General features: G+C 40.7%; 1 non-coding gene and 1 pseudogene across 1 annotated transcript; one reads left to right on the top strand and one right to left on the bottom strand.

The window, feature by feature from the left end:
- The first annotated feature begins 6,553 nt into the window (after window positions 1–6,553).
- On the top strand, window positions 6,554–18,631 carry LOC107640681 (arginine decarboxylase 1A, chloroplastic-like; annotated as a pseudogene).
- On the bottom strand, window positions 10,686–10,789 carry LOC148564102 (small nucleolar RNA R71). The gene has a single exon (XR_015885032.1). It is a non-coding gene; the product is annotated as a small nucleolar RNA R71 (small nucleolar RNA).
- Window positions 18,632–20,225: the final 1,594 nt, after the last annotated feature.

Raw genomic sequence — 20,225 nt, 5'->3', positions numbered from 1 at the left:
TGGTTCAGGGATAAACCTCATGCCCCTCTCTGTAATAGAGAAACTGGGAATCTATGGGGTGCAAGCTGCTAAAATCTTATTAGAGATGGCAGACAATTCAAGAAAACAGGCATATGGACAAGTAGAGGACGTATTAGTAAAGGTTGAAGGCCTTTACATCCCTGCTGATTTCATAGTCCTGGATACTGGAAAGGAAGAGGATGAATCCATCATCTTAGGAAGACCTTTCCTGGCCACAGCAAGAGCTGTGATTGATGTTGACAGAGGTGAAATAGTCCTTCAATGGAATGAGGACTCCCTTGTGTTTAAAACTCAAGGATCTCCCTCTGCAACCATGGAGAGGAAGCAGAAAAAGCTTCTCTCAAAGCAGAGTCAATCAAAGCCCCCACAGTCAAACTCTAAGTTAGGTGTTGGAGGCCACAATCAAACTCTAAGTTTGGTGTTGAACTCCCATATCCAAACTCTAAGTTTGGTGTTGGAGAGTCTCAACAAAGCTCTGCACATCTGTGAGGCTCCATGAGAGCCCACTGTCAAGCTATTGACATTAAAGAAGCGCTTGTTAGGAGGCAACCCAATTTTTATTTATCTAACTATATTTTTCTTAATTATATGTCTTTATAGGTTCATGATCATGTGGAGTCACAAAATAAATATAAAAATTGAAAACGGAATCAAAAACAGCAGAAGAAAAATCACACCTTGGAGGAGCATCTGTCTGGCGTTCAGCGCCAGAACAGAGCATGGTTCTGGCGCTGAACGCCCAATATGGGCAGCTTCTGGGCGCTGAACGCCAGAACAGGCATGGTTCTGGCATTCAACGCCAGAAATGGCACACAAATGGGCGTTGAACGCCCAAAATGGGCACCAACCTGGCGCTGAACGCCCAGAGTTGTGTGCAAGGGCATTTTACATGCCTAAATTGGTGTAGGGATGTAAATGCCTTGACACCTAAGGATCTGTGAACCCCAGGATCTGTGGACCCCACAGGATCCCCACCTACCTCAACATCTCTCTTTCCATTCATGATCATCCCTTCTGTTTTCCATTTACCACTCACATCCATACACCCACTACCTTCAAAATTCAACATCTCTCTCCCACCCAATCCCACCCATATGGCCGAATACACACTCCCACCCATCTCCTCCATATCTTCTTCTTATTCTTCTATTCCTTCTTCTTTTGCTCGAGGGCGAGCAACATTCTAAGTTTGGTGTGGTAAAAGCATAGCTTTTTTTGTTTTTTCCATAGCCATTGAGGGCACCTAAGGCCAGAGAAATCTCTAGAAAGAAGAAAGGGAAGACAAAAGCTTCCATCAAGGGTCTATAGCTCAGTGGTAGAACATTTGACAGCAAATCAAGAGATCCCTGAGATACCTCAGGGGATATATTTTCTTCCATACAACTATTGGAAGCAACTAAGGGTGGAACATCAAGAGCACTCCATCATCCTTCATGAAATCAGAGAAGATCTAAAAGCAATGAAAGAGGAGCAACAAAGACAAGGAAGAGACATAGAAGAGCTCAAGGACATCATTGGTTCCTCAAGAAGGAAATGCCACCATCACTAAGGTGGATTCATTCCTTGTTCTTATTTCTTCTGTTTTTCGTTTTCTATGTTATGTGCTTATCTATGTTTGTGTCTTCATTACATGATCATTAGTAGTAGTAACTATGTCTTAAAGTTATGAATGTCCTATGAATCCATCACCTCTCTTAAATGAAAAATGTTTTAATTCAAAAGAACAAGAAGTACATGAGTTTCGAATTCATCCTTGAACTTAGCTTAATTATATTGATGTGGTGACAATGCTTCTTGTTTTCTGAATGTATGCTTGAACAGTGCATATGTCTTTTGAAGTTGTTGTTTAAGAATGTTAAATATGTTGGCTCTTGAAAGAATGATGACTAGGAGACATGTTATTTGATAATCTGAAAAATCATAAAAATGATTCTTAAAGCAAGAAAAAGCAGCAAAGAACAAAGCTTGCAGAAAAAAAATATGCGAAAAAAATTTAGAAAGAAAAAGAAAAAGCAAGCAGAAAAAGCCAATAACCCTTAAAACTAAAAGGCAAGGGAAATAAAAAGGATCCCAAGGCTTTGAGCATCAGTGGATAGGAGGGCCTAAAGGAATAAAATCCTGGTCTAAGCGGCTAAACCAAGCTGTCCCTAACCATGTGCTTGTGGCGTGTAGGTGTCAAGTGAAAACTTGAGACTGAGCGGTTAAAGTCAAGGTCCAAAGAAAAAAAAAGAGTGTGCTTAAGAACCCTGGACACCTCTAATTGGGGACTTTAGCAAAGCTGAGTCACAATCTGAAAAGGTTCACCCAATTATGTGTCTGTGGCATTTATGTATCCGGTGGTAATACTGGAAAACAAAGTGCTTAGGGCCACGGCCAAGACTCATAAAGAAGCTGTGTTCAAGAATCATCATACTGAACTAGGAGAATCAATAACACTATCTGAACTCTGAGTTCCTATAGATGCCAATCATTCTGAACCTCAATGGATAAAGTGAGATGCCAAAACTATTCAAGAGGCAAAAAGCTATAAGTCCCACTCATTTAATTGAAGCTATGTTTCATTGATAGTTTAGAATTTATAGTATATTCTCTTCTTTTTATCCTATCTGATTTTCAGTTGCTTGGGGACAAGCAACAATTTAAGTTTGGTGTTGTGATGAGCGGATAATTTATACGCTTTTTGACATTATTTTTAGTAGGATCTAGTTACTTTTAGGGATGTTTTCATTAGTTTTTATGTTAAATTCACATTTCTGGACTTTAGTATGAGTTTGTGTGTTTTTCTGTGATTTCAGGTATTTTCTGGCTGAAATTGAGGGACTTGAGCAGAAATCAGATTCAGAGGTTGAAGAAGGACTGCTGATGCTGTTGGATTCTGACCTCTCTGCACTCAAAGTGGATTTTCTGGAGCTACAGAACTCGAAATGACGCGCTTCCAATTGCGTTGGAAAGTAGACATCCAGGGCTTTCCAGCAATATATAATAGTTCATACTTTGGCCAAGAATAGATGACGCAAACTGGCGTTCAACGCCAGCTCTCTGTCCAATTCTGGCGTCCAGCGCTAGAAAAGGATCCAAAACCAGAGTTGAACGCCCAAACTGGCACAGAAACTGGCGCTCAACTCCAGGAATGACCTCTACACTTGTAACACTCAAGCTCAGCCCAAACACACACCAAGTGGGCCCCGAAAGTGGATTTATGCATCAATTACTTACTCATGTAAACCCTAGTAGCTAGTTTATTATAAATAGGACATTTTACTAGTCTTTTTGACCATCTTTGGATCCTGGATTGTATTTTGATCCTGTGATCACGTTTTGGGGGCTGGCCATCTCGGCCATGCCTGGACCTTCACTTATGTATTTTCATACGGTAGAGTTTCTACACTCCATAGATTAAGGTGTGGAGCTCTGCTGTTCCTCAAAGATTAATGCAAAGTACTACTGTTTTCTATTCAATTCATCTTATTTCGCTTCTAAGATATCCATTCGCACCCAAGAACGTGATGAAGGTGATGATTATGTGTGACGCTCATCACCATTCTCCCCTATGAACACGTGCCTGACAAACACTTCCGTTCTACATGAAATAAGCTAGAATGAATATCTCTTAGATATCTTAATCATAATCTTCGTGGCGTACGCTAGAATGATGGCGGCATTCAAGAGAATCCGGAAAGTCTAAACCTTGTCTGTGGTATTCCGAGTAGGATTCAATGATTGAATGACTGTGACGAGCTTCAAACTCACGATTGTTGGGCGTTAGTGACAGACGCAAAAGGAGGGTGAATCCTATTCCAGCATGATCGAGAACCGACAGATGATTAGCCGTGCTATGACAGAGCATGTGAGCATATTTTTCACTGAGAGGAGGGGATGTAGCCACTGACAACGGTGATGCCCTTGCATAAAGCCAGCCATGGAAAGGAGTAAGACTGATTGGATGAAGATAGCAGGAAAGCAGAGGTTCAGAGGAACAAAAGCATCTCCATTCGCTTATCTGAAATTCCTACCAATAATTTACATAAGTACCTCTATCCCTATTCTATTATTTAGTATTCGAAAACACCATTATCAATTTATATCTGCCTAACTGAGATTTGCAAGGTGACCATAGCTTTCTTCATACCAACAATCTCCGTGGGATTTGACCCTTACTCACGTAAGGTATTACTTGGACGACCCAGTACACTTGCTGGTTAGTTGTATCGAAGTTGTGAACCATGGTATTGGCACCATGTTCTTGGCGCCACTGCCAGGGAAAGAAAGAGCCATAAATTTTACATAATCAAAGTGTAATCACGATTACGCGTACCAAGTTGCTCATGTTGCCAGGGATTGTTTGAGCCTGGACATCACAATTTCGTGCACCAAAGAACAAAAAGATCCCAACTGAGGGATTCCAAAAAGGGGATAAAGTGCAGTTAATCTACCAACAACTGGGGGCAAGCCAACAAGCTGATGACTACTACACTGTCAACAAAATACTCTCACTAGAGCATGCTGAAATTGAACATCAAGGCACTAAAAGGAATATCACAGTGAGGGGAGACAAGCTGAGACACTATAGTCAGCAACCACCCTACTGAGGGGCCAATGTCAAGCTAGTGACAATAAAAGAGCGCTCCATGGGAGGCAACCCATGATCTAAGATTTCTGCCTTGTCTTTGAATTCAATAATCTATGATCATTCTAGCACGAATTTGAGCTCTCAAGAACTTACCTGATAGCTGCATGCACTATTTTGGAGCATATGTTAGACTTCTAAGTTTGGTGTTACTAAAGGCACTCCAGATTGGCTTTTCAAGCTTTCTTAGACTATATGCTCAATCATTGTGATAAAAAATACGGCCAAACATTAAGTTTGGTGTCTACACATGCATTCATTTTCAAAAGAATTAATTTCTATTCATGAAATCAAAGTCATGCATGAATGGATCATACATGGTTTTCATTTTAGGAATTCATGGTAGGAAATAAAATGTGATTTATGAATAATATACCAATTGTGATGGAATATGTGCATTTTTTATTGACTCCTTAGCAATGGACAAGTTTGGGTTCACCAAATTTTGATTCATTATCTAAGGAACACAATTGGTTGTTTATGAATAAAGAACATAATTAATTGTTTAAATACCCATCACCACATCACCGTGCTATTTTTTTCCTAAGACTCACCCTTTTGTTAAATTGGTTGAATAGGAAAAAGAAGATTGAGAAATGGGCAAGAAAAGGGAGTCACGGCTATGACAAGTCAAGTGAGAAGTGATCACATGTGCTTAGAGAAACGTGCCCCTTGGAAAACAAAATCTGCATGCATGCACCCTTGGACACCGAAATGCATGCAACCAATGAGGAGAGAATCCTTGTCAATCTTCAACAAAGCATGCAGACCGTCCATCTCATAAGCCTTCCACCATACTTAGCTCAATCTTCACCCTTCATGCTTTCAACCGAAATCCCTCTTCAAGTGTGTTTTTCTCCAAACATTTAATGCCTTGCCTATAAATAGGTTGGGACATTTCTTGCATCACATATTCCTACAAGCCCTCCTCACAATTATAAGCCTTTGCTCTACCTTGTGCATACCCAAAACACGTCCCATCCCCCACTCAACAGCAACATTCCTTTCTTCATCCTCTTTGCACCAAAAAACCGTGCCTCAACCAACCACAAATTCACCCTTGCTTCTTTCCTCTATTTGACTTTATGGCCTCATCAAGTTCAAGGAGAACACAGGGCAAGGAACCAATGGTAACCGAATCCCCACCCTATGATACAAGAAAATTTAGATCTCAGTTTTATGAAAGAAAATATCATAGGCTCATGAAAACAAAGCATATCATTTATGAGACGGGTTTCGAGCTGAGGGACAGGGAGTACCCCATCATGAGGCAAATCACTAAGGAAAGAAGGTGGGAGCTTCTATGCGATCCTTTCACTAACATTAGTGCAGTCATGATCATGGAATTTTATGCAAATGCTGTGAAAGAGAGCGAAGACAGCATCCCTTACAAGAGTTATGTTGGAGGAGTTGAAATGAATTTCAGTCCAGCATCCATTACAAGGGCCCTGAAGTTAAGAACCACAACTTATGAAGAGCCTAGCTATGAGGCCAGAATGCAGGAAGAGAATGACCCCGATGAGATCTTACAGGGGATATGTTTGTAAGGCACAAATTGGGAAAGAGATTCAAAAGGAGTTCCAAGCTACTTGAAAAGAATAAATTTCACCCCTGAGGCCAAGGGGTGGTATGAGATAGTAAAAAGATCTATACTTCCTATAGGAAACACCTCAGCTGTCATAGTCAAGCGTGCACTCTTGGTATACTGTATCCTACATGGAGGAGAAATCAACCTAGCGCAACTCATAGCCGACAGTATTCAAGAGATGGCTGAAAGCACAAACAAATCAAGTAGGCTTAGTCATCCAAGCACCATTCTAAGGCTATGTAACAAAGCTGGAGTGATCTTTGAAGATGTAGGACACAGAGAAAGTAAAAAAGGGAAAGGGAATCACAAAGAGAAGCATGGATGGCATTGTTGAAGATGATGATCAAGAAGAAGAACCCCAAAGGAGAAGAAGATCACAAGTGGAGGAAGAGCAAGCTCACAGTGCCATAGACATGAGTCAATTGCAAAGGGCTCTTGAGGAAATATCACAACAAAATGTGAGAATACAAGAGCAGTATTCAAGGCAACAAGAGTTATATTTGCAACAACAAGAGTAATATCTAGAGCACTGGGAGCAATATTTGAAGGATAGAGAACAAAATGAAGCTTGGGAGAGTAGAATGGAGGAGAGGCAAGAGAGCTGGCAGCAACAAATGATGGCTCAACAACAAGAATTCCAAACAAAGGTTCTTGAGGGGTAGAGAGAACAAAAAACAAATCTTAAAGAGTCATATGACAAAATGTCCTTGACCCAAGCCAAATATGGGGAATACACTCACAACCTATATCAATGGAAGAATATACATCATACCATTAGAGAGTGTAGGCAAATGGATAGAATAGAATATGATGAAGACACCCAAACAAAGCTGGATTATTTGACTCACAACATGCCAGCAATAAATCCACAGATTAAACTATTTGGGATGTGCCATGAATTAGTGAACCAGCAGAGAGCAAGAACGGATACATACTCAGCACGTATGCAACACAGATTGGAGGATGTTGGACTCTCAGGCCTGCTAGACTCTGTCTGTGACAGAAGATGCCCTGGTGAAGAAGCTCAGGATTACACAAAGACGAAGAAAAAGAAGAAGGGAGAATCAAGCAAAAACCAGGAACATAACAACTAGAAGGTGGTGAAGTTCTTTCATAATTTCAAATTAAGGGTTAAGTACTAAAATCGTCCCTAAGGTCTGGGGCGAAAATCAAATTCGTCCCCGACCTTTTTTTGCTATTAAAATCATCCCAAATAATTAGAAACACTTTAAAATCGTCCTCAAGTGCATTAAAAAAATTAATGACAATTTTGCCCCCTGAACCCGTTGACGCTTGTGTTCTATTCCCACGGAAGGACTTCGTGTTTTAGGGTGGGGTGCTCCGAATTTTACGGTGAACTCCTCTGGGAACGTGGCGGTGTGCCTGATGCCAGGGCATCTTGGCCAGTTTCACTGACCTTTTCTTTACTGTTTTTAGGTTAGTTTCATGCATTTCTTTAGGAAATAAGCTAGTTTTGGGTAAATATTCACTTATGCCTTGACTCAAGCATACATTGTGCATTTTACATGATTTCATGAGGATTTTGCATAAGTTTAGTGACAAATATTATGTTGCATTACTCATGACTTGGATTAGAGCTTTGATGCACTTTGTTGCTTGATTTCAGGACCAAAAAGAAGCAAGAAAAGGGGAGGTAACTTGCAAAGATTAATGAGAAAAGTGATTGCCAATAAAAGCCATCAATGCCCACGTTAGAGAGTCACGTTAACCAAGTTAACGTGAACTCTAACGTGGAGAAAAAAAGTTGAGCCAACGTTAGTGACACTCAACATTGTCACTAACGCTGGCAATTACTCATAAGTGGCCACGTTAGAAGCCACGTTAACCTAGTTAACGTGGCCTCTAACGTTAAGGGGGAGGGAGAGAAGCCAACATTAGTGACACTCAACATTGTCACTAACGTTGGCCTATGGTGCTAAGTACCACGTTAACTCCCACGTTAACTTGGTTAACGTGGGAACTAACGTAGAAGATGAAGAGTTGTCGACAACGTTAGTGACACTCAACATTGTCACTAACGTTGAAGCAACCACACAACCCCCAAGAGTCACGTTAACTTCCACGTTAACTTGGTTAACGTGGAAGCTAACGATGAGAAATGAAGGATGAGCCAACGTTAGTGACACTCAACATTGTCACTAACGTTGGGATGGCTAAAAGATGGCCACGTTAGAAGCCACGTTAACCTAGTTAACGTGGACTCTAACGTGAGACCTAGGGGCACATTGGAACGTTAGTGACAATGTTGAATGTCACTAACGTTCTCGAAGGATGGCAATGGCCACGTTAGAAGCCACGTTAACCTAGTTAACGTGGGTTTTAACGTGAGGCAAAAGGGGTGCATTGGAACGTTAGTGACAATGTTAAGTGTCACTAACGTTCCCGAACTTGGACTTTCACTAAATGATTAACACTCCTTACACCCTGAGCTTAAGTCTCTGCCCACTCCACACTTTCTCTCTGCAAGTAAAGCCAAGCCCAAATAAAGAAAGGAACTGCTTCAAACTCAAGATCCAAAGGCCCAAGACTTGAAGAGTGAACTAGAAGCTGAGAAGAGTAGTATATATAGGAGTAGCTTTGAATTGTAAAGGAGTTCTGGAGGCTGAAGAACCACTCTCTGTATTTTACTTTCTTTGCAATTTCTAGTTTTATGATGTATTCTCCATCTTTGTTTTCATCTTCAAGAGCTATGAACAACTAAACCCCTTTCATTAGGTTAGGGAGCTCTGTTGTAATTTGATGGATCAATACTAATTTTCATCGTTCTTCTTCTATCTTTCCTCTTGATTTTACTTGAAAGCTTTCGGTCTTCATCCAATTGAGAAGTTATCTTGGAAGAGAAGCTATTCAAACTTGGATCTCTTTTGAACCTTGGAAGAGGAATGAAGAGATCAAGCTAGAAATACTTTCTCATGCTGGACCAAATTGGGTTTGGATTGGTATGTGACTGTAACCCTCTCAATACTTGGTTTGGGAAATGCATGTGGTATAATCAGTGACCATACTTCATCTCTTATCATGAGCAATTGACCAAGGAATTGGCTATTGATCAAGATTTGAGAGATTGAATTGCAAGAAATTGCAATTCAATCACTTAAGATTGCTAAGGAGATCAATGAGTGCATTGATTGAGGAAGAGATGAAAATGAACTTGATCCGGAGAATTGCAACATCTCCTAAGCCCAATGAACTCCCCATCTCTAATCTTACCCATTCTCTTTAATTTCTGTCATTTACTTTTATGAGCAAATCCCCCATTCCCATTTACAATTCTGCAATTTATTTTCAGTCATTTACTTCCAGTCCTTTAATTCTAGCATTTACTTTTCTGTTATTTACATTTCCGCCATTTTATTTTCTGCAACTCTCAACCCAAATTCTGGATTCACTCAACTAGAACATTCTTCTAATTAAAGTTGCTTGATCAATCAATCCCTGTGGGATTCGACCTCACTCTATTGTGAGTTTTTACTTGACGACAACTTCGGTACACTTGCCGAAGGGAGATTTGTTGAGAGACAAGTTTTCCGTGCATCAAGTTTATGGCGCTGTTGTCGGGGATTGATTGTGCATCAACAATGATTAGATTAGAAAATCACTAGATTGAGCATTTTATTTTGTGAATTTCATTTTTCTGTTTGAGTGATTTACTTTTTGTTTTAGTTAAACTTCTTCCTTTCTCCATCTACTCTTTTGTTTTTCTTTGTTATTTTCAATTTTGTTTGTTAACCCACTAACTGTTTGATATATTGCATCACCCACAACTAACATCAATTCTGACACAAATACTGTCTGCACCTATTTTCTCTGCTTGTACTTGTTGGTTGTATGACAGGGAGAAGAAGCGGGGCTTCAACTTCCTTTCATTATGAACCAGAGAGAACCTTCCTTAGACTAAGGAGGGAGGCAAAAGAAAAACGAGTAGTTGGTGCTGAAGAAGAGGAGGAACAGTTTGAGGAATACTTTGAACCAAACATGGAAGAAAACATGGAAAATCATCATGAAGAAGAGATTCACAACCATGGCAGAGGAGGTGGAGCAAATCATGCTGGGGAGGATAGAAGAGTTTTGGGCTCTTACATTAATCCAAACCCAGGCAATTGTAGAAGTAGCATCCAAAAGCCAACAATCCATGCCAACAACTTTGAACTTAAACCAAAGCTCATCACCCTTGTTCAGAACAACTGTTCGTTTGGAGGAGGTGTTCAAGAAGATCCCAACCAACATTTGACCACCTTCCTGAGAATATGTGACACTGTGAAATCTAATGGTGTTCATCCTGACGCCTATAGATTGCTCTTATTTCCCTTCTCACTCAGAGACAAGGCAGCCAAGTGGCTGGAATCCTTCCCAAGGGAGAGCTTGACAACTTGGGAGGATGTGGTGAACAAATTCTTAGCAAGATTCTACCCTCCTCAACGAATCAATAGGCTGAGAGCTGAGGTTCAAACCTTCAGGCAACAGGATGGTGAGACTCTGTATGAAGCATGGGAGAGGTTCAAAGACTTAACAAGGAGGTGCCCACCTGACATGTTCAACGAATGGGTCCAGCTGCACATTTTCTATGAAGGGCTCTCTTATGAGTCAAAGAAGGCAGTAGACCATTCATCTGGAGGGTCCTTGAACAAGAAGAAGACCATTGAGGAAGCCATAGATGTTATTGAAACAGTAGTAGAAAATGACTACTTCTATGCTTCCGAAAGAGGGAACACAAGAGGAGTGATGGAGCTAAACAATGTGGATGCTCTGTTGGCCCAAAACAAGCTCATTACCCAGCAGCTGGCTGACCTCACCAAGAAGATGGAGATGAACCAAGTAGCAGCAATCTCCACTTCATCAACAACACAAGAAAGAGTAAACCAAGAAGCAGAAGGGAGTCAGGAGCAAGCCAACTACATTGGGAATTCACCAAGGAAAAACTATGATCCATACTCCAAGACTTACAACCCTGGATGGAGAAATCACCCGAACTTTGGGTGGGGAAGTGAGCAAGATCAAAACCAAGACCAGAGACATTACAACTCCAACAACAATGCAGCTCGCCAACAATTCACCCAGAGGACATCTCAATACCTCCACAACAACACTTCTCCACATACTTATCAAAACCAAAACAGCACATCTGCTCCGAACCACTCATCAATTAATGATAGGCTCTCTAAGATTGAAGCCTTACTTGAAGGAATATGCCAAGAGATTCAAGAAAATAAGGTGTTCAAAGAGGAGGTGCGAGCCAATATTAAGAACCAGGGAGAAACCATTAGGAAGATGGAATTCCAGGTGGGATATTTAGCTGAGAAGATTCCCAAACCTACTGATAGCTTCCCAAGTGACACTGAGAAAAACCCCAAGGGAGAAGCAAAGAAAGTAAGATGGGAAGATTGCAAAACGGTCACTACAAGTGATCAAGAGATTGAAGACAAGCAAGGCAAAATGTGCAAACAACCTGAAGACAACTCAACAAAGGAGGAGGATAGAGATCACAAAGAACCAGAAATCTCACAACAAGAGCTGCTGAAGCTCTATGCACCATTCCCTCAACTGCTCAATGGTGTTGTGGGAAAAAGAATATACTCAAGGTTCCTAGACTTGTTTCAATCTCTGCATGTGAACATACCATTCATCAAGGTAATTCAAAAAATGCCTGCATTCATCAAGTATATGAAGGAACTTCTTCCGAGGAAAAGCTCACTCAAGGGAGGGCAGACTATAGTGATGAACAAGGAATGTAGTGCACTTATTCAGCCTGAGCTGCCTAAAAAAAGAAGAGACCCAAGAAGCTTTCATATCCCTTGTGCCATAGGTGAGACTATGTTCGAAGGAGCACTATGTGATTTAGGGGCCAGCATCAACTTACTACCTTTATCCCTGGCGAAGAAGCTGCAGATTAATGAGATAATGCCCACAGATGTCATTATCAGACTGGCTGACAAAACTCAAAAGCAAGCAATAGGAGTGGTGGACAATGTGCTGCTAAAGGTTGGGAAGTACTTTCTCCCAACAGACTTTGTCATTCTAGACATGGAAGAGAGTCATACTCACCCAATCATATTGGAAAGACCATTCCTAGCTACGGCCAGAGCACTTATCGATGTAGAGAAATGGGAGCTAATATTGAGAATTCATAATGAACGACTCAGCTTCAATGTCTTCAACTTCTCACAAGAAACAGATCAAGAGGACAAGGAACTAAGCATAAACGATAAGGAGACACTGAAGGAGGAGACAAGCACTGAAGCACAGCTAGTTCATTCTGAAACCCCCTCAACTGATAAACAAGGAAAACAGCAACTGCCACAGCTCAAAGAAAAATTGGAGGAACCCAAACCTCTAGAGGCAGGTGAAGACAACATCACAACTCCTTGGAGAAAAGAGGTCACCAAGGAGAAGGCAACTTTAAAAGAAACAAAGAAGAAGGTACCAAGGAAATGGAGGAACAAGAAGATCCCTACGGAAGATTTCTCTCCAGGGGATAGAGTTGTCTCATCTTACTTCCCAGATATTCCTCCTAATCTCCCTACTGTACCATCTCAGTTACCTAAGGTCTTCACTATCAACAGAGTTCTTTCCTTGGAACATATGGAGATCATTGATCCAACCAATGGATACAAATCCACAGCAAGAGGGGAGGACTTTAAGCACTACCAACCACCATGATGAAAGAAAAACGTCAAGCTAGTGACGATAAAGAAGCGCTTCATGGGAGGCAACCCATGTTTTATATGCTTTCAGATGATAATGAATAAGTCAATCTTTATGAGCTTCAATCCAAACTTAACAAACAATTGGTGAATATCTTCTTATGCAGAATATAGTGAGGAACAAGTTTGGTGTTCAAAGCAAACCAAGTTGCATGCTAGTCTTGGGAGCTTTGAACATAAAACTTTCATCACAGTGCTTCAAACTAAGTTTAGTGTCACCCCATGGTGCCACCAAAATGCATATAAGGAACCACCAATAGTTAGTTAGTTAGTTGAAACTCATAAAAAAACAATCAAATCCTTTCTTTCAATTTATTCTAGCTGTAGAGTTTTAATTTTCTTATATATTAATTCCCTTATTTCAAATCTTTATAGGAAAGGAAAAGAAGCATAAAAAGGGATTGATTGGACAATTAAATGGGGGAGATTTCACCACTTAATGAAGAGCACTACACACATGTCTCAAGAGGGAACGCATGGGGAAACGTTGCCATGCAACATTGGAAAAAGAAGACCCTGGAAGATTGAACTAATCACTCTCATTAAAGTAATGATCCTTGTCTTTCCTTCATACACAACCCCATCCGTTCATCTAGTAAACATTCATGCAATCCACACCCTTCATCCACTCATGATTTTCTTATATAAGTGAACCTTAGTGCATGCTCACTCCTCACATTCAAATTCCCACTCTCCACACTTCTATTGGCACACTAAACCCTTCATCACAAATTGCTTTAACCAACCCACTCTTCATCTATCCGAAACCTCAAATCTCCTCAAACAACAACTCAAGTCATGGCATCATCAAGCTCAAAGAGGCAAAAGAGGAAGGAACCTATGGTGAGTGCTCCCTTTGATGACAAGAGATTCAAGACTGCCTTTCATGAGCATGAATTTGAGCGGATAAGTGCCAGAAAGATATTGCCAGAGTTAATCTTCCAAATCAATGCCAATGAATCACCACAGATTTGGAGAAAAATCAAACAGAAGGGGTGGAAATTGCTCACCAGTCCAGAGGGGAAGATCAATGGAAACCTCATCAAAGAATTCTATGCAAATGCAGTTAGAGAGGATAAGACCAAAGCCCCAACCTTCAAAAGCTATGTGAGAGGAAAGGAGGTGGATTTCAGCCCAAGTGCCATAACAGGAGCTCTTCATTTGAAATCACCTCATTTTGATGAGGAGAGTTATCAGGCAAGAATAAGTAGAAGCCCCGATAAGGATGAGCTCTCAGAGATAGCATCAGACATCTGTGTCATAGCCGCTGACTGGGAGAGGTACTCAGATGGGAGACCAAAATTCATAAAAAGGGGAGACCTTCACCCGGAAGCCAAAGGGTGGTTTGAGCTTGTAAGGAGGTCCATCCTACCAGCTGCTAATAATTCAGAGGTCAACATCAATCGAACCACTATGGTACAATTCTTAGTACAAGGTGGGGAAATCAAAGTGCATGAGCTCATTGCCGAAGGGATTCAAGAGTCAGCTGAGAAAGCTGACTCAGGTGCCAGACTTTGGTACCCCAGCACCATTCTCCGCTTGTGCAACAAGGCCAAGGTAATATTTGAGGACAGCAGCCCAGACTGGGTGAACCCAGGGAGGCCAGTCACACTCGAGCAAATGGTCTATACCACACCGGCTCAGCAACTAAGAAGGCCACATATAGGAAGGCAAAGGGCCCAAGAAGGAGCTCACCAAGAGGAATACCATCAGGAAGAATATCAACAAGAAGAGCATCATGACCCAACCAACTTGAATATGACTCACCTTCTAAGAGCCATTGAAGATTTAGGACAGAGACATATGGAAGGACAAGAGCAAATACTGAACCGGCTGAGTCAACAGGAAGCATGGCAAAAACAACAAATGGAGCAGCAGCAGGAACGCTACTCCCAGCTCAATCAAGCCATCAACCAAGTGAATGAGAGGCAAGAGCTTCAAGAGAAGCACTTGCAAGAGCTCAACCAGCGGCAGATAGCCCAAATGAAAACTTTCAATGAGTTCAGTGTACTCAATGAAGGAAGGCAACTACATAGGGAGGAGTTCTATGTAAACACTCAAGCTGAGTTGAACTACATGACCAGTAATATGCATCATCTACACTATGCCATCCCCACATATGATGAAGTCCAAAAAGAATTTGTAGAACAAGAAGAGAGGAAAGTGAAACAGCAAAAGGAGACACTCAAGAAGAAGATGGAAGATAGTGGTTTCTGGAAGAAGCTGCTTAGAAAAGGTAAAGGAAGTGGGAGCACAAGCACTCAAGAGAGACACAATGAGGACAAGCAAAGAGGGGAGCACGGGCATCCACATGAATGAAAGGTGGTGGAGTTCCTTTTAGTCCATCGTTTTCTATGCTTTAAATAAGGAAGATCTTGTATGAAATAGAACCTGCTTCCATGTCATGTTAAAAAAAATTTTTTTTCTGTCTTTTAAGTTTTCTTTCTAAATAGGTCCATGATTTCTGGTTTAAATGTCACTGCATCATTCCCCTATTTACTTGTAAGCTTGTCCATTTTAAATCATTCCCCTATTTACTTGTAAGCTTGTCCATTTGAAAGATTATCTTAAAGAGTTGCCCCCTTACAGAGCACTTAGCCTAAATAACACAAACAACCCTTGTAATAACAATAAAAGGATCAATGAATAAAAGTCTCATGAGATATAAACAAAGCAAGTGTTTAGGGACATGATAAAGGTCTGAAAGCCAGTAATGGAATGAACCTAAGTTGCTATGCATGAAACCACCATAAAATCAGTAATATGACTTCCACAAGAATGACTCATTCCTCTGGATATTCCATTCATCATTCTCTTGTTCCAGTACTTGCTTAGGGACAAGCAAGCTTTAAGTTTGGTGTTGTGATGGCAGGGCATCTTGGCCAGTTTTACTGACCTTTTCTTTACTGTTTTTAGGTTAGTTTCATGCATTTCTTTAGGAAATAAGCTAGTTTTGGGTAAATATTCACTTATGCCTTGACTCAAGCATACATTGTGCATTTTACATGATTTCATGAGAATTTTGCATAAGTTTAGTGACAAATATTATGTTGCATTACTCATGACTCGGACTAGAGCTTTGATGCACTTTGTTGCTTGATTTCAGGACCAAAAAGAAGCAAGAAAAGGGGAGGTAACTTGCAAAGATTAATGAGAAAAGTGATTGCCAATAAAAGCCATCAATGCCCACGTTGGAGAGTCACGTTAACCAAGTTAACGTGAACTCTAACGTGGAGAAAAGAAGTTGAGCCAACGTTAGTGACACTCAACATTGTCACTAACGTTGGCAATTACTCATAAGTGGCCACGTTAGAAGCCACGTTAACCTAGTTAACGTTAGTGACACTCAACATTAAAACTAATGTTGGCCTATGGTGCTAAGTACCACGTTAACTCCCACGTTAACTTGGTTAACGTGGGAACTAACGTAGAAGATGAAGAGTTGTCGACAACGTTAGTGACACTCAACATTGTCACTAACGTTGAAGCAACCACACAACCCCCAAGAGTCACGTTAACTTCCACGTTAACTTGGTTAACGTGAAAGCTAACGATGAGAAATAAAGGATGAGCCAACGTTAGTGACACTCAACGTTGTCACTAACGTTGGGATGGCTAAAAGATGGCCACGTTAGAAGCCACGTTAACCTAGTTAACGTGGACTCTAACGTGAGACCTAGCGGCACATTGGAACGTTAGTGACAATGTTGAATGTCACTAACGTTCTCGAAGGATGGCAAAGGCCACGTTAGAAGCCACGTTAACCTAGTTAACGTGGGTTTTAACGTGAGGCAAAAGGGGTGCATTGGAACGTTAGTGACAATGTTAAGTGTCACTGACATTCCCGAACTTGGACTTTCACTAAATGATTAACACTCCTTACGCCCTGAGCTTAAGTCTCTGCCCACTCCGCACTTTCTCTCTGCAAGTAAAGCCAAGCCCAAATAAAGAAAGGAACTTCTTCAAACTCAAGATCCAAAGGCCCAAGACTTGAAGAGTGAACTAGAAGCTGAGAAGAGTAGTATATATAGGAGTAGCTTTGAATTGTAAAGGAGTTCTGGAGGCTAAAGAACCACTCTCTGTATTTTACTTTCTTTGCAATTTCTAGTTTTATGATGTATTCTCCATCTTTGTTTTCATCTTCAAGAGCTATGAACAACTAAACCCCTTTCATTGGGTTAGAGAGCTCTGTTGTAATTTGATGGATCAATACTAATTTTCATTGTTCTTCTTCAATCTTTCCTCTTGATTTTACTTGAAAGCTTTCGGTCTTCATCCAATTGAGTAGTTATCTTAGAAGAGAAGCTATTCAAACTTTGATCTCTTTTGAACCTTGGAAGAGGAATGAAGAGATCAAGCTAGAAATACTTTCTCATGCAGGACCAAATTGGGTTTGGATGGGTATGTGACTGTAACCCTCTCAATACTTGGTTTGGGAAATGCATGTGGTATAATCAGTGACCATACTTCATCTCTTCTCATGAGCAATTGACCAAGGAATTGGCTATTGATCAAGATTTGAGAGATTGAATTGCAAGAAATTGCAATTCAATCACTTAGGATTGCCAAGGAGATCAATGAGTGCATTGATTGAGGAAGAGATGAAAATGAACTTGATCCAGAGAATTGTAACATCTCCTAAGCCCAATGAACTCCCCATCTCTAATCTTATCCATTCTCTTTAATTTCTGCCATTTACTTTTATGAGCAAATCCCCCATTCCCATTTACAATTCTGCAATTTATTTTCAGTCATTTACTTCCAGTCCTTTAATTCTAGCATTTACTTTTCTGTTATTTACATTCCCGCCATTTTATTTTCTACAACTCTCAACCCAAATTCTGGATTCGCTCAACTAGAACATTCTTCTAATTAAAGTTGCTTGATCAATCAATCCCTATGGGATTCGACCTCACTCTATTGTGAATTTTTAATTGACGACAACTTCGGTACACTTACCGAAGGGAGATTTGTTGAGAGACAAGTTTTCCGTGCATCAGTGCCCCCATGTCTCTGCAACGCTGTGTCACCAGGAGATTGATATGCTCAAGATCGTGAAGAAAGCTACTGACTCCATCTCATGTGGCGGTCTCGGCCTACAGCTGCCTCTCATGGTTCACTTCCCTGATATCCTCAAGAACTGCCTCGAATCCCTTCAATCAGCCTTCTACTACGCGATCCAGTCTCGCAGATACGGCTCTCACTATCAGGGGGTCTACCCGGTGAAGTGCAATCAGGACCAGTTCATTGTGGAGGACATCGTGAGATTTGGTTCTTCTTGTTTGCAATGGATTCAAAGACGCAGAGTACATTTCCCTTGCGTTGGTTGCAAGGAAGCTTGCCTTGAACACCGTGATTGTTCTAGAGCAAGAGGAAGAGCTTGACATGATAATCGATCTCAGCAAAAAGCTATGCATCAGACCGGTGATTGGCTTCCGGGCCAAGCTGAGGACCAAGCATTCGGGGCACTTTGGGTCCACTTCGGGAGAGAAGGGCAAGTTTGGGTTAACCACGGCTCAGATTGTGAGGGTTATGAAGAAGCTTCAAATCTTGGGCATGCTTGATTGCCTGCAGTTGTTGCACTTTCACATTGGATCCATGATCCCATCCACTTTGCTCCTTGCCCATGGAGTTTCGGAGGCTGCACAGATATGCTGTGAGCTAAAAGGGTAAAAGTGTCAAAAATTTTGTTTTAAGGAAGGGAGGATGATTTTAAAGTGTTTTTGAACGTTCGGGATGATTTTAATAACAAAAAAAGTTCGAGGACGAATTTGATTTTCACCCTAGACCTTAAGGATGATTTTCGTACTTAACCCTCAAATTAAATAAGGAAGATGTATGTCTGAAACATGATATAACTCCAATTGCTCTTTGTTCTGCATTTTTGTTTTGAGTAATTAGCTTGAAAGTGATCTGCATAATAATTGTCATCCTTCATTTGCTTAGATTTTATTTTGTCTCCTTGCTATTTGAATAAAAGAGAGATATTTGAATTAGAAAAGTGAATGTTCAATGTTGCAAAAGTTAGGATGAAAGTTAGTGGTGGTATTTGTTTGATCCAATTGTTAGCTCACAAAATAAATGCTGCATAATGACATGTTCCTTGAAGCCTAAGCTAGTTTGCTGCTATAATCTTTCAATTAATGAAAGTCCCTTGAGAATGAATCAAAACAAAAAGAAAAAGAAAAAGGAAAAGCCAAGAATTGGCAAAGAAATAAACAATAAGGCTAGACACCAATAGCTTGGACCCTAGGACACATGCCTGTGGTGTTTTTGTACTAGGATATGCTTGGACAAGTAGGTTCTAAGGAGTATTTCAAAACATGGCCACTTAGATCAACTGATTTGGGATTGCCAACTGAAAGTCCAAAATAAAGAGCAACCAAGCTACAAAACACTTAGTTATCCAAAGAGATGCTGGGCATCAATGATCATAGGAAGAAAAAGGTGAGCCATGTGTCTGTGGTAAAGAAATGTTGAGCAAAATTAAGCCAAAAGGCTGCTGCAACATTTGCCACCAAGCCTTCAATAAGTAATAAGCTCTCTAAGAAAAATAAAGAAGGAAAATCTAGCAAGGGATTAAGTAGAAAGTAAAGCATTGTAGCAGCAACCTTAGTGAACTGATGAGCGGATATTTTATACGCTTTTTGGGGTTAATTTCATGTAGTTTTTAGTATATTTTCATTAGTTTCTAGGCAAAATTCATATTTCTGGATTTTACTATGAGTTTGTGTGTTTTTCTGTAATTTCAGGTATTTTCTAGTTGAAATTGAGGGAGTTGAGCAAAAATCTGATTCAGGCTGAAAAAGGACTGCTGATGCTGTTGGATTCTGACCTCGCTGCACTCGGAATAGAATTTCTGGAGCTAAAGGAGTCCAATTGTCGCGCTCCCAATTGCGTTGGAAAGTAGACATCCAGGGCTTTCTAGAAATATATAATAGTCTATACTCTGCTCAAGGATAGACGACGTAAACTGGCGTTCAACGCCAGTTGCATGTTGTAGTCTGGCGTTCAGCGCCAGAAACAGGTTACAAGTTGGAGTTCAATGCCAGAAACAGGTTACAACCTGGCGTTCAACTCTAGAAACAGCCCAGGCATGTGAGAAGCTTAAGTCTCAGCCCCAGCACACACCAAGTGGGCCCCAGAAGTGGATTTCTGCACTATCTATCTTAGTTTACTCATTTTCTGTAAACCTAGGTTACTAGTTTAGTATTTAAACAACTTTTAGAAATTTATTTTGGACCTCATGACATTTTTAGATCTGAAC

The sequence above is a fragment of the Arachis ipaensis genome, chromosome B5, assembly GCF_059453495.1.
Source record: "Arachis ipaensis isolate K30076 ecotype BB chromosome B5, ASM5945349v1, whole genome shotgun sequence".
NCBI classification, from domain to species: domain Eukaryota; kingdom Viridiplantae; phylum Streptophyta; class Magnoliopsida; order Fabales; family Fabaceae; genus Arachis; species Arachis ipaensis.
This window is presented reverse-complemented; position numbering and strand designations above follow the sequence as displayed.